Source organism: Lissotriton helveticus, chromosome 1_1, assembly GCF_964261635.1.
Source record: "Lissotriton helveticus chromosome 1_1, aLisHel1.1, whole genome shotgun sequence".
In the NCBI taxonomy this organism is placed as follows: Eukaryota; Metazoa; Chordata; class Amphibia; order Caudata; family Salamandridae; genus Lissotriton; species Lissotriton helveticus.
In genome coordinates this window covers 1,209,887,172-1,209,903,226 of record NC_136057.1, presented here as the reverse complement: position 1 = coordinate 1,209,903,226, position 16,055 = coordinate 1,209,887,172, and positions in this window count along the sequence as shown.

Genomic DNA, 16,055 nt, shown 5'->3' with positions numbered 1-16,055 from the left:
TGTCTTTCTGTAGTATGGTAAGGCTGTCTCCGCCTCTTCTGAGAGTCTTTGTAGGCGTTTCTCCCGCTCTGCTCTTCGCACGTCCCTGGTGGGTTCTGGGACTGGGGGTCCTGGAGCTCTCCTCCACGATGTTGAGCCGTCCGCCGTGCAGGGGAGAAAAAAGAACAGCGTTTCAGCTGACTGTTTGAATCCGAATCACGGGTAAGGGAGTGAGGGTTCACACATGCACAACTCCTTCTATGGACTACGGTAGTGGTAGGTGAGGGAGGGGTAGTGCATTAGGGTGTGAGTGCCAAACTACTTTCGTGGTCTAATCCACTTAAAGCCCACCCAGCCTGGAAGCCGTGAACGTACCTCCGGTAGCCACACTTCCCTCGATGAAGTGTGGCTGGGCGAAGCGCCTTCCTGGTGGCCTCCTGGCTTGTCGGTTTCTCCCTTCCGCTGTCGACTCTCCGTGCTTTTTTCACTCTCCTCGTCTGGGACCGCCTCCTCGCTTCTTCGCCGTTCTCCCGCTCTTGCCTCTGCCTCTGGCCTCCGATGTTCCTTCGTTTCCCGGCTCCACTCCGCTCCTCTGTCTCCCTCGCTCCTCAGCTCTCGGCTCTCCTCCGTACTCCTCTCGCCTTCGTCCTCTCCTCGCCAACCGTCCGTCTCTCCTTCTTCACCTCCGGGTGTGTAACACACCTGTGCGGAGTCATGGGCGGCTTTTACCTGCACATAGGGGGCATGTTCAGCGACGTATTCCCTGTCCAGCTCCGCCCAATTAAAGTAGCAGGACTCTCCAGCCTCTTCGGGGTCCGGACCGTCTGTGTCCTCCGCGTTCCTCCAGGCGCCGGCATGCTGTTCAAAGAGAGGGGAGACAGGTAAGCCAGGCCTCCCCGGACCCACCCCGTCACAGTTGATCATTAGCTATATGATTAACTATATGGGTTATTGATTGGTTGCCCAAGTATTTGTATGGGAGACTGAGAGTGTGTATGGGTGGCTGGGAGGTGTATGACTCTGTGCATAGATGTGTGAGCAGTTGATTCACTAGATGTATGGGTTCAAAAGTGCATGTGGAAACAGCTGTATGGGCGGTTGACTGTGTGCATGAGTGTATTGGTGAGTGAATGGATATCTCAGTGCTACATGTCAAAGTAAGTACATATGTAAAACACAGTACATGTGAGAGTTGACATATATAAATAACTGTGCATAAGAGCCAGTGAATGTGTGAGTGGCTGTATGGATCATTGTGAACTTGTATCAGGGATTTTATAAGAGAGTAAATATGTGTTAGTATATGTTTGAATAAGTAAGGTGTGTATAACTGTATAGTTGAGGAAATGGAGGTGTGATTGATTCTTTGCATGACTGACTAGGTGTGTGAGTAACTCCATGGATGAGTGACAGTCTGTGAGTGTCTGTTTACACTGAGTGTATCTAAGGTTATATTAGAGTCTGAAGAGGTTCATCGTATTATCACATGAATGATGTCATCAGTGATGTGATCAGTAATGTCAAATGAGATGTCATCAGTGATGTCATCAGTGATGTCATTTGAGATGTCATCAGTGATGTCATCAGTGATGTCATTTGAGATGTCATCAGTGATGTCATCGGTGATGTCACTGACCATGTCATGAATGATGTAATATGTGACATGATCAGCAGTGGATTGCGGGTGCGCGATATATAGTTAGTGCAACTAACTATATATGCGAATTTCAATGGTTTTGTGTGAGTAAAATAAGGTTTTGTAAATGCTAATTCCTAACTATATATGGTCTATAACCTATGGTTTTTTCAGTGAATATATATATATATATAAAACACACAACAGGTAAGCCACACGAAGAGAAGCCTCAAGAAGTTGGTAAATGTTCGCATTTATTGTTTCCACAGCTAGCCAGCAGACAGTCAAACCCTTGCAGTCTTCAGTAAATTAAATCAGCCTGACGCGTTTCAGGAACTCTGTCCTTTCATCAGAGGCATGTTCAGAAAGATTACGAAGCAGTTTGTGGGCGCGCACATTCATTGATTAATAGTACCTGCCTCAGTGGGCGTGGTTTTCCGCTAGGCCTTCTGGTCCTAGTAGTGTGTGTACCATATTCCCCAGGTGGGGCACTTGTAATCCCTCAGTTTTGGAACAGTTTTCATCCAAGTGGAAAAAGAACTTGCACTGGAAGCCGTCTGCCCTGCTTTGTAGCTGTGAAATCATGCCCAAGACAGCACCACCTGAATTGGCGCCGCACTTGTCTTCTTTTCAATGTTACACGCCGAGATTCATAGCATGCATGAACCCGCCTCCAAGCGGTGAGCTTCTCTTCACGGCCTGGCAACGGCCGTATTTCCATAAAACACACAACAGGTAAGCCACACGAAGAGAAGCCTCAAGAAGTTGGTAAATGTTCGCATTTATTGTTTCCACAGCTAGCCAGCAGACAGTCAAAACCCTTGCAGTCTTCAGTAAATTAAATCAGCCTGACGCGTTTCAGGAACTCTGTCCTTTCATCAGAGGCATGTTCAGAAAGATTACGAAGCAGTTTGTGGGCGCGCACATTCATTGATTAATAGTACCTGCCTCAGTGGGCGTGGTTTTCCGCTAGGCCTTCTGGTCCTAGTAGTGCGTGTACCATATTCCCCAGGTGGGGCACTTGTAATCCCTCAGTTTTGGAACAGTTTTCATCCAAGTGGAAAAAGAACTTGCACTGGAAGCCGTCTGCCCTGCTTTGTAGCTGTGAAATCATGCCCAAGACAGCACCACCTGAATTGGCGCCGCACTTGTCTTCTTTTCAATGTTACACGCCGAGATTCATAGCATGCATGAACCCGCCTCCAAGCGGTGAGCTTCTCTTCACGGCCTGGCAACGGCCGTATTTCCATAAAACACACAACAGGTAAGCCACACGAAGAGAAGCCTCAAGAAGTTGGTAAATGTTCGCATTTATTGTTTCCACAGCTAGCCAGCAGACAGTCAAAACCCTTGCAGTCTTCAGTAAATTAAATCAGCCTGACGCGTTTCAGGAACTCTGTCCTTTCATCAGAGGCATGTTCAGAAAGATTACGAAGCAGTTTGTGGGCGCGCACATTCATTGATTAATAGTACCTGCCTCAGTGGGCGTGGTTTTCCGCTAGGCCTTCTGGTCCTAGTAGTGCGTGTACCATATTCCCCAGGTGGGGCACTTGTAATCCCTCAGTTTTGGAACAGTTTTCATCCAAGTGGAAAAAGAACTTGCACTGGAAGCCGTCTGCCCTGCTTTGTAGCTGTGAAATCATGCCCAAGACAGCACCACCTGAATTGGCGCCGCACTTGTCTTCTTTTCAATGTTACACGCCGAGATTCATAGCATGCATGAACCCGCCTCCAAGCGGTGAGCTTCTCTTCACGGCCTGGCAACGGCCGTATTTCCATAAAACACACAACAGGTAAGCCACACGAAGAGAAGCCTCAAGAAGTTGGTAAATGTTCGCATTTATTGTTTCCACAGCTAGCCAGCAGACAGTCAAAACCCTTGCAGTCTTCAGTAAATTAAATCAGCCTTACGCGTTTCAGGAACTCTGTCCTTTCATCAGAGGCATGTTCAGAAAGATTACGAAGCAGTTTGTGGGCGCGCACATTCATTGATTAATAGTACTTGCCTCAGTGGGCGTGGTTTTCCGCTAGGCCTTCTGGTCCTAGTAGTGCGTGTACCATATTCCCCAGGTGGGGCACTTGTAATCCCTCAGTTTTGGAACAGTTTTCATCCAAGTGGAAAAAGAACTTGCACTGGAAGCCGTCTGCCCTGCTTTGTAGCTGTGAAATCATGCCCAAGACAGCACCACCTGAATTGGCGCCGCACTTGTCTTCTTTTCAATGTTACACGCCGAGATTCATAGCATGCATGAACCCGCCTCCAAGCGGTGAGCTTCTCTTCACGGCCTGGCAACGGCCGTATTTCCATAAAACACACAACAGGTAAGCCACACGAAGAGAAGCCTCAAGAAGTTGGTAAATGTTCGCATTTATTGTTTCCACAGCTAGCCAGCAGACAGTCAAAACCCTTGCAGTCTTCAGTAAATTAAATCAGCCTGACGCGTTTCAGGAACTCTGTCCTTTCATCAGAGGCATGTTCAGAAAGATTACGAAGCAGTTTGTGGGCGCGCACATTCATTGATTAATAGTACCTGCCTCAGTGGGCGTGGTTTTCCGCTAGGCCTTCTGGTCCTAGTAGTGCGTGTACCATATTCCCCAGGTGGGGCACTTGTAATCCCTCAGTTTTGGAACAGTTTTCATCCAAGTGGAAAAAGAACTTGCACTGGAAGCCGTCTGCCCTGCTTTGTAGCTGTGAAATCATGCCCAAGACAGCACCACCTGAATTGGCGCCGCACTTGTCTTCTTTTCAATGTTACACGCCGAGATTCATAGCATGCATGAACCCGCCTCCAAGCGGTGAGCTTCTCTTCACGGCCTGGCAACGGCCGTATTTCCATAAAACACACAACAGGTAAGCCACACGAAGAGAAGCCTCAAGAAGTTGGTAAATGTTCGCATTTATTGTTTCCACAGCTAGCCAGCAGACAGTCAAAACCCTTGCAGTCTTCAGTAAATTAAATCAGCCTGACGCGTTTCAGGAACTCTGTCCTTTCATCAGAGGCATGTTCAGAAAGATTACGAAGCAGTTTGTGGGCGCGCACATTCATTGATTAATAGTACCTGCCTCAGTGGGCGTGGTTTTCCGCTAGGCCTTCTGGTCCTAGTAGTGCGTGTACCATATTCCCCAGGTGGGGCACTTGTAATCCCTCAGTTTTGGAACAGTTTTCATCCAAGTGGAAAAAGAACTTGCACTGGAAGCCGTCTGCCCTGCTTTGTAGCTGTGAAATCATGCCCAAGACAGCACCACCTGAATTGGCGCCGCACTTGTCTTCTTTTCAATGTTACACGCCGAGATTCATAGCATGCATGAACCCGCCTCCAAGCGGTGAGCTTCTCTTCACGGCCTGGCAACGGCCGTATTTCCATAAAACACACAACAGGTAAGCCACACGAAGAGAAGCCTCAAGAAGTTGGTAAATGTTCGCATTTATTGTTTCCACAGCTAGCCAGCAGACAGTCAAAACCCTTGCAGTCTTCAGTAAATTAAATCAGCCTGACGCGTTTCAGGAACTCTGTCCTTTCATCAGAGGCCTGTTCAGAAAGATTACGAAGCAGTTTGTGGGCGCGCACATTCATTGATTAATAGTACCTGCCTCAGTGGGCGTGGTTTTCCGCTAGGCCTTCTGGTCCTAGTAGTGCGTGTACCATATTCCCCAGGTGGGGCACTTGTAATCCCTCAGTTTTGGAACAGTTTTCATCCAAGTGGAAAAAGAACTTGCACTGGAAGCCGTCTGCCCTGCTTTGTAGCTGTGAAATCATGCCCAAGACAGCACCACCTGAATTGGCGCCGCACTTGTCTTCTTTTCAATGTTACACGCCGAGATTCATAGCATGCATGAACCCGCCTCCAAGCGGTGAGCTTCTCTTCACGGCCTGGCAACGGCCGTATTTCCATAAAACACACAACAGGTAAGCCACACGAAGAGAAGCCTCAAGAAGTTGGTAAATGTTCGCATTTATTGTTTCCACAGCTAGCCAGCAGACAGTCAAAACCCTTGCAGTCTTCAGTAAATTAAATCAGCCTGACGCGTTTCAGGAACTCTGTCCTTTCATCAGAGGCATGTTCAGAAAGATTACGAAGCAGTTTGTGGGCGCGCACATTCATTGATTAATAGTACCTGCCTCAGTGGGCGTGGTTTTCCGCTAGGCCTTCTGGTCCTAGTAGTGCGTGTACCATATTCCCCAGGTGGGGCACTTGTAATCCCTCAGTTTTGGAACAGTTTTCATCCAAGTGGAAAAAGAACTTGCACTGGAAGCCGTCTGCCCTGCTTTGTAGCTGTGAAATCATGCCCAAGACAGCACCACCTGAATTGGCGCCGCACTTGTCTTCTTTTCAATGTTACACGCCGAGATTCATAGCATGCATGAACCCGCCTCCAAGCGGTGAGCTTCTCTTCACGGCCTGGCAACGGCCGTATTTCCATAAAACACACAACAGGTAAGCCACACGAAGAGAAGCCTCAAGAAGTTGGTAAATGTTCGCATTTATTATTTCCACAGCTAGCCAGCAGACAGTCAAAACCCTTGCAGTCTTCAGTAAATTAAATCAGCCTGACGCGTTTCAGGAACTCTGTCCTTTCATCAGAGGCATGTTCAGAAAGATTACGAAGCAGTTTGTGGGCGCGCACATTCATTGATTAATAGTACCTGCCTCAGTGGGCGTGGTTTTCCGCTAGGCCTTCTGGTCCTAGTAGTGCGTGTACCATATTCCCCAGGTGGGGCACTTATAATCCCTCAGTTTTGGAACAGTTTTCATCCAAGTGGAAAAAGAACTTGCACTGGAAGCCGTCTGCCCTGCTTTGTAGCTGTGAAATCATGCCCAAGACAGCACCACCTGAATTGGCGCCGCACTTGTCTTCTTTTCAATGTTACACGCCGAGATTCATAGCATGCATGAACCCGCCTCCAAGTGGTGAGCTTCTCTTCACGGCCTGGCAACGGCCGTATTTCCATAAAACACACAACAGGTAAGCCACACCTGGGGAATATGGTACACGCACTACTAGGACCAGAAGGCCTAGCGGAAAACCACGCCCACTGAGGCAGGTACTATTAATCAATGAATGTGCGCGCCCACAAACTGCTTCCTAATCTTTCTGAACATGCCTCTGATGAAAAGACAGAGTTCCTGAAACGCGTCAGGCTGATTTAATTTACTGAAGACTGCAAGGGTTTTGACTGTCTGCTGGCTAGCTGTGGAAACAATAAATGCGAACATTTACCAACTTCTTGAGGCTTCTCTTCGTGTGGCTTACCTGTTGTGTGTTTTATGGAAATACGGCCGTTGCCAGGCCGTGAAGAGAAGCTCACCGCTTGGAGGCGGGTTCATGCATGCTATGAATCTCGGCGTGTAACATTGAAAAGAAGACAAGTGCGGCGCCAATTCAGGTGGTGCTGTCTTGGGCATGATTTCACAGCTACAAAGCAGGGCAGACGGCTTCCAGTGCAAGTTCTTTTTCCACTTGGATGAAAACTGTTCCAAAACTGAGGGATTACTAGTGCCCCACCTGGGGAATATGGTACACGCACTACTAGGACCAGAAGGCCTAGCGGAAAACCACGCCCACTGAGGCAGGTACTATTAATCAATGAATGTGCGCGCCCACAAACTGCTTCGTAATCTTTCTGAACATGCCTCTGATGAAAGGACAGAGTTCCTGAAAAGCGTCAGGCTGATTTAATTTACTGAAGACTGCAAGGGTTTTGACTGTCTGCTGGCTAGCTGTGGAAACAATAAATGCGAACATTTACCAACTTCTTGAGGCTTCTCTTCGTGTGGCTTACCTGTTGTGTGTTTTATGGAAATACGGCCGTTGCCAGGCCGTGAAGAGAAGCTCACCGCTTGGAGGCGGGTTCATGCATGCTATGAATCTCGGCGTGTAACATTGAAAAGAAGACAAGTGCGGCGCCAATTCAGGTGGTGCTGTCTTGGGCATGATTTCACAGCTACAAAGCAGGGCAGACGGCTTCCAGTGCAAGTTCTTTTTCCACTTGGATGAAAACTGTTCCAAAACTGAGGGATTACTAGTGCCCCACCTGGGGAATATGGTACACGCACTACTAGGACCAGAAGGCCTAGCGGAAAACCACGCCCACTGAGGCAGGTACTATTAATCAATGAATGTGCGCGCCCACAAACTGCTTCCTAATCTTTCTGAACATGCCTCTGATGAAAGGACAGAGTTCCTGAAACGCGTCAGGCTGATTTAATTTACTGAAGACTGCAAGGGTTTTGACTGTCTGCTGGCTAGCTGTGGAAACAATAAATGCGAACATTTACCAACTTCTTGAGGCTTCTCTTCGTGTGGCTTACCTGTTGTGTGTTTTATGGAAATACGACCGTTGCCAGGCCGTGAAGAGAAGCTCACCGCTTGGAGGCGGGTTCATGCATGCTATGAATCTCGGCGTGTAACATTGAAAAGAAGACAAGTGCGGCGCCAATTCAGGTGGTGCTGTCTTGGGCATGATTTCACAGCTACAAAGCAGGGCAGACGGCTTCCAGTGCAAGTTCTTTTTCCACTTGGATGAAAACTGTTCCAAAACTGAGGGATTACTAGTGCCCCACCTGGGGAATATGGTACACGCACTACTAGGACCAGAAGGCCTAGCGGAAAACCACGCCCACTGAGGCAGGTACTATTAATCAATGAATGTGCGCGCCCACAAACTGCTTCGTAATCTTTCTGAACATGCCTCTGATGAAAGGACAGAGTTCCTGAAACGCGTCAGGCTGATTAATTTACTGAAGACTGCAAGGGTTTTGACTGTCTGCTGGCTAGCTGTGGAAACAATAAATGCGAACATTTACCAACTTCTTGAGGCTTCTCTTCGTGTGGCTTACCTGTTGTGTGTTTTATGGAAATACGGCCGTTGCCAGGACGTGAAGAGAAGCTCACCGCTTGGAGGCGGGTTCATGCATGCTATGAATCTCGGCGTGTAACATTGAAAAGAAGACAAGTGCGGCGCCAATTCAGGTGGTGCTGTCTTGGGCATGATTTCACAGCTACAAAGCAGGGCAGACGGCTTCCAGTGCAAGTTCTTTTTCCACTTGGATGAAAACTGTTCCAAAACTGAGGGATTACTAGTGCCCCACCTGGGGAATATGGTACACGCACTACTAGGACCAGAAGGCCTAGCGGAAAACCACGCCCACTGAGGCAGGTACTATTAATCAATGAATGTGCGCGCCCACAAACTGCTTCGTAATCTTTCTGAACATGCCTCTGATGAAAGGACAGAGTTCCTGAAACGCGTCAGGCTGATTTAATTTACTGAAGACTGCAAGGGTTTTGACTGTCTGCTGGCTAGCTGTGGAAACAATAAATGCGAACATTTACCAACTTCTTGAGGCTTCTCTTCGTGTGGCTTACCTGTTGTGTGTTTTATGGAAATACGGCCGTTGCCAGGCCGTGAAGAGAAGCTCACCGCTTGGAGGCGGGTTCATGCATGCTATGAATCTCGGCGTGTAACATTGAAAAGAAGACAAGTGCGGCGCCAATTCAGGTGGTGCTGTCTTGGGCATGATTTCACAGCTACAAAGTAGGGCAGACGGCTTCCAGTGCAAGTTCTTTTTCCACTTGGATGAAAACTGTTCCAAAACTGAGGGATTACTAGTGCCCCACCTGGGGAATATGGTACACGCACTACTAGGACCAGAAGGCCTACCAGAAAACCACGCCCACTGAGGCAGGTACTATTAATCAATGAATGTGCGCGCCCACAAACTGCTTCGTAATCTTTCTGAACATGCCTCTGATGAAAGGACAGAGTTCCTGAAACGCGTCAGGCTGATTTAATTTACTGAAGACTGCAAGGGTTTTGACTGTCTGCTGGCTAGCTGTGGAAACAATAAATGCGAACATTTACCAACTTCTTGAGGCTTCTCTTCGTGTGGCTTACCTGTTGTGTGTTTTATGGAAATACGGCCGTTGCCAGGCCGTGAAGAGAAGCTCACCGCTTGGAGGCGGGTTCATGCATGCTATGAATCTCGGCGTGTAACATTGAAAAGAAGACAAGTGCGGCGCCAATTCAGGTGGTGCTGTCTTGGGCATGATTTCACAGCTACAAAGCAGGGCAGACGGCTTCCAGTGCAAGTTCTTTTTCCACTTGGATGAAAACTGTTCCAAAACTGAGGGATTACTAGTGCCCCACCTGGGGAATATGGTACACGCACTACTAGGACCAGAAGGCCTAGCGGAAAACCACGCCCACTGAGGCAGGTACTATTAATCAATGAATGTGCGCGCCCACAAACTGCTTCGTAATCTTTCTGAACATGCCTCTGATGAAAGGACAGAGTTCCTGAAACGTGTCAGGCTGATTTAATTTACTGAAGACTGCAAGGGTTTTGACTGTCTGCTGGCTAGCTGTGGAAACAATAAATGCGAACATTTACCAACTTCTTGAGGCTTCTCTTCGTGTGGCTTACCTGTTGTGTGTTTTATGGAAATACGGCCGTTGCCAGGCCGTGAAGAGAAGCTCACCGCTTGGAGGCGGGTTCATGCATGCTATGAATCTCGGCGTGTAACATTGAAAAGAAGACAAGTGCGGCGCCAATTCAGGTGGTGCTTTCTTGGGCATGATTTCACAGCTACAAAGCAGGGCAGACGGCTTCCAGTGCAAGTTCTTTTTCCACTTGGATGAAAACTGTTCCAAAACTGAGGGATTACTAGTGCCCCACCTGGGGAATATGGTACACGCACTACTAGGACCAGAAGGCCTAGCGGAAAACCACGCCCACTGAGGCAGGTACTATTAATCAATGAATGTGCGCGCCCACAAACTGCTTCGTAATCTTTCTGAACATGCCTCTGATGAAAGGACAGAGTTCCTGAAACGCGTCAGGCTGATTTAATTTACTGAAGACTGCAAGGGTTTTGACTGTCTGCTGGCTAGCTGTGGAAACAATAAATGCGAACATTTACCAACTTCTTGAGGCTTCTCTTCGCGTGGCTTACCTGTTGTGTGTTTTATGGAAATACGGCCGTTGCCAGGCCGTGAAGAGAAGCTCACCGCTTGGAGGCGGGTTCATGCATGCTATGAATCTCGGCGTGTAACATTGAAAAGAAGACAAGTGCGGCGCCAATTTAGGTGGTGCTGCCTTGGGCATGATTTCACAGCTACAAAGCAGGGCAGACGGCTTCCAGTGCAAGTTCTTTTTCCACTTGGATGAAAACTGTTCCAAAACTGAGGGATTACTAGTGCCCCACCTGGGGAATATGGTACACGCACTACTAGGACCAGAAGGCCTAGCGGAAAACCACGCCCACTGAGGCAGGTACTATTAATCAATGAATGTGCGCGCCCACAAACTGCTTCGTAATCTTTCTGAACATGCCTCTGATGAAAGGACAGAGTTCCTGAAACGCGTCAGGCTGATTTAATTTACTGAAGACTGCAAGGGTTTTGACTGTCTGCTGGCTAGCTGTGGAAACAATAAATGCGAACATTTACCAACTTCTTGAGGCTTCTCTTCGTGTGGCTTACCTGTTGTGTGTTTTATATATATATATATATATATATATATATATATCAATCCACAAGTTTCCCCAACTTTCAGAGAGCCACAGCACAGGTAGGATTATTTCATCCGTTCATTTATTGCAGGAGTTGCATGTACAGTGGAAGCAAATCTTTGCCAACAAATGGAAGCTGCCTGACGCGTTTCTTGCCCTTTCAGCATTTCCTCAGAGGCAGTGTCCGGATGCAGCGTGTGACACCTGACGCTCTTGCTGGAGATTAACTACCCGCCCACGTGGGCGTTGGCCCTCTCACAGCCTGATGGTTTTTGTAGTCTCTTATAATTCCCTCCAGTGAGCCGTTCACACATTTGCAAGATTGTCCTCAATTAAAACCCCAGTGGGCTCGGCAGAGTTAGTTTCAAACTGAAGCATCTTTTGGCTCCTGCAATCGGTCTCCTGAGTATATATATATATATATATATATATATATATATATATATATATATATATATATATATATATATATATATATATATATATATATATATATATATATATATATATATATGCCAACACTCCCTTGAGGCACCGTGTGAACAGCACTCCGAAGAAGAAAATCGGACACCATTCCGGTAATCTGTGCAGCAAAGTTTTTCTTTTATTATATCATTTGCAGTGTCAAGGGTGCCGCGATCCGACGCGTTTCGGCGATCCTGTCGCCTTGCTCACCAGATGAAAACGTTTATTGGTGCAAACATTTTAAATTAAACATAACCAATCCCTGCACTCTTCGTAACAGGTCACATGACCCTCTCATGTTTGTAATGAATATGGATAACAGACTGTAATCAAGTTGATTTAACCATGAAAATAAAAAAAGACAGACTCTGCTGGATAATATCTGCTTAAATGCATTAATTTAAATACTTCACCTTGCATTTTTCAAATATATATATTGAACATTGCAATATATTTTGGATTTTCAAAATTCATAAAGTCCAAAATGTAATTACTAAAAAAATAAATAATATGCTCAAATATTTTAAAAAAACATAACATTCTATTGCAATGAATAATCTTTTTTTGATACCTGCTTAAATGCATGCATATTTCTATTTTCACAGATTTATCAAAGTGTACACAATCTTGCTAGTCAAGCTACTGAGTCATATAAACAAAAAAAGTTAAATGCTAATAACCTGTATAATGAAAAAGTGCTTTTGTGCAAAAAAGTGCAAACCGTGAATAAAAGTGCAGTAGTGATGATTTTTAAAAAATATTCCCAGCCGGGAACCTTTTGTTACTTGTTTCTAGAGAGAGAATCAGCAATTGATGCTGATAGTATAGATACAGTGGAATCTAATGGATACTAGAATTAATAAAAGGCAAATTGAATAGCAACAACAACAACAAGGTGTCTAATGGTGCAATTAATGTCTATGCAGAACATGCGACAATAGATATTGAAAATCATTAATTCATGATAATACATGCAGTTGCCTGCTCATAGTATGGAGGACATAACAGTTATAACCATGAGTGTTTTGAATCTCCAACAAGATATTATAACCATTAATGCAGGAAGTTGTTGTATGATTCTCGCAGATACTCCCGTGGTCCATAGTTGCTCAAAGATAATGATACATGTCCTCACACATATTCAAACCCTGAGGGCTCTTAGTGTCAAGCTCTAAAATATAGTATGTTTCCAGTTGACGTAGAGCTTTGTCTCTGCTGCCTCCTCTTTTGTTTGCGGGGACACTGTCAATTACAAAATAGGAGAGAACATTTAGATTGTTTCCATGTTCAGATTTGACGTGTCTAGCAACAGGATAAGTTTGATCTGAATTTACTGTTGCTCGCAGATGTTGCAGAATGCGTGCCTGTACTGGAAGTTTTGTGCTTCCCACATAACGGAGACCGCACACACAACTTAAAACATATACTGCATAATCTGTTTTACAGTTAAAGTTGCCTTTGATTTCAAATACCTTATCTGAAAAAGCAGTTTTATATGTTTTAGTGTTGGTACCGAATTTACAGGCTCTACAACTGCTACACTTATAAAAGCCCTTCTTGGTAGAGAACCATTGATCTTTATGGAGCAATTCTGGACTGTTCTTGACCAAATCTGATCTCATGGAGTATGCTTTGCGATAGGTAATGCTAGGCTTTATAGGTAAGACTCCTTTTAGGACCCCATCAGTTAGCACAATAGGCCACTGGGTATTGATGATTTTTCTTATGGCATGGGATTGCTTGCTATAAGTAGTGATGAATCTACATTCAGAATTGTCAGTGCTGCTGGCCTGTTAGTGCCAGCCCCTGTACGTGACTCGATTCCACTACTTTGTGCATGAGTCAATGGCTGCAGTAAGTGATGTCTGTCTAGTGAGTTCACTTTTCTTAATGCCATTTTAATTTTTTTAACTCCATAGCCCCGAGCTAATAATCTGGCTTTGGCAATCTCTTGTGAATTTTTCCATGCATCATCAGTGCTACATGCCCTCCTGATTCTTAGTAATTCACCATATGGAAGACTTTCTATGGTGTGACGAGGGTGGAAACTGGATGCATGCAAAAGTGTATTGCCAGCTGTGGGTTTTTGGTATAGACTAGTTATAATGACATTGTCTTGTATTGAAACCTCAATGTCAAGAACGTTTGTATGTGTGCTACTTATGTGACTAGTGAAGGCTAAATTGAGATCATTCTTGTTAATACTGTCTACAAATTCATTTGCTTGATCCAAACTGCCTTTCCACACAATAAAAACATCGTCTATATACCTCCACATGTGGGCAATATGTGTGACAAAAACTGTCTTGTGGTCTCTTCTGAGGACATGCTCCTCCCACCAGCCAACATGTAAACATGCATAGCTGGGGGAGAAGCATGCCCCCATAGCCACTCCTCTCTTTTGTTTATACACCTTTGCATCAAATAAAACACATTATTCATCAAACAGGTACGGATCATCTCTACAATCATTTTGTTATGTTGATACATTCCTATATCTCTTTGATCGAGATAGTATTTGACTGCTCTTAATCCGTCATCATGTCTGATGCATGTGTAGAGTGCTGTAATGTCTAGTGTCACAAACAACATATCTGTAGTCCATTCCACCGTATTTAGTTTATTCAAGAAATCCCTGGAGTCTTGTAAAAATGTGGGTAAAGCCTTAACAAAGTCCTGCAAATAATAATCAATGTATTTGGAGGTGTTTTCAAAACAGCTATTGATAGCAGAAATAATAGGTCGTCCTTGTAGTGGGGTTAATCCTTTATGTACTTTGGGGATCAGGTAAAACAGGGGTAACATTGGGTACTCTTTGTACAGAAACTTATGTTCCTCTTTGGTGATTAAACCTTTCCTTAACCATTTGGATAAATCGTTTTTATAATCAGTATTGATCTTACGTACTGAAATACCATCACTGCGTTCATAACACTCTGTATTTTCCAGTTGTCTGAAAGCTTCTGCTCTATATAGCTCTTTGTCCCACAGGACAATGTTACCTCCCTTATCCGCATTGTTTATGACCACCTTGTTGTTGTCTTTCAATTTTTTCATAAGTTGGAAGTAACCTTTGGAATGATCAGTCTGTTTGGATTTTGATCTACAGACATTCCGATATAAAGATTTAAGTTCATCAGTGATTCTTTCGTGAAATATGTCCAAAGCATCTCTGGGCATGATGGGCACAAAGGTGGATGGTGGTTTAAAAGGGCTTCTTCCTGGTAAAGAAATGTCTATCCCCTCTATCTGCGCAATCTGTTGTGATCCCAGACTTCCAGAATTCTCATCAGATAATGAGTGTAGTGTTGCTAAAGTGGGGATAGTACCAGCAGTAAGGCCTGTCATTACTCTAGAAGTCCGAATAACTTCTTTGTTAGCATTGTCTCCCTGATTTTTTAACATGAAGAACTTACGCAGTTTTAATTTGCGTATAAATTTATACACATCCACCCTCGTCCGCACAAAACCAAAATTACTTCCTGGGCAGAAACTGAGGCCTAATGTTAACAATTGTTGTTCAGCAGCATTCAGAGTAATGTCAGTAAGATTTATAGTAGTTTTGTTGCTGTTACCTGAATTCACCTCCGCCAATTCCTTTTCTGGCGTCCTCTGCCGGTTGTGTTTTGCACATTTGCGTCTCTGTTTCCGCCGTTTGTTCCTGGCTTGCTTTGTTGTTGATGCGTGCCCCTCGAGCGCAGGGACTGTAGTCTTTGTTCCCTGATAAAATCCAGTTCATCAGCGTAGGACACAGGCCCCAGTGATGTCATAGTGGAACTGGACATGCCCGACATACTTCCCGAATCTGAATCTTGGCCGCTTGTTGTTAAGCTGGTACTTGAGCTCAATTCTTGCCTACTTGTGGTCGGTGGTTGATCCGACTCATTAGTACACGTTGGTAATAAATTAGGCCGCGTGAGAGCCCTGTGTTTTTTCACAGAATCGTACTTGCGAGCAAATGTAAACACTTGCCCTCTCTCATAGTCATTCTTATCTCGGGCAAACTTCCAACTTTTTCTGGTTTTGATGGTGTCTTCCAGTTTGTTTTTTCTATCCATAATGTCCTTTAACAATTTATCCACTGTATTCTTGTTCGCCGGGGTGGTTAATGATTCAAGCTCCTCCATTAGCTTTGAAATTTCCCTCAAATCCTCCTCACGATCTACTTTGGCGTGTCTAATCAATATATATATATATGTACACACACACATTTCTCTCCAAAATTATCGCACACTCGCGGATATTTTCTTCAATACTTTTAATGTTTAATGAGCCAGTTTATATAGCATACCTCCAAGAAGTGTGTTTCGGCTTTCAGCCTTTGTCAATGTCAGCTAACCTTGCATTGAGAACATATTTAATCTCAAAACACTCATTTTCATTGGTCAGTGCAACAATCATGGAAATAGTGAAAGGATTTTAAACACATACAATCCGTATAGGTAGCGGCCATCTTTGAT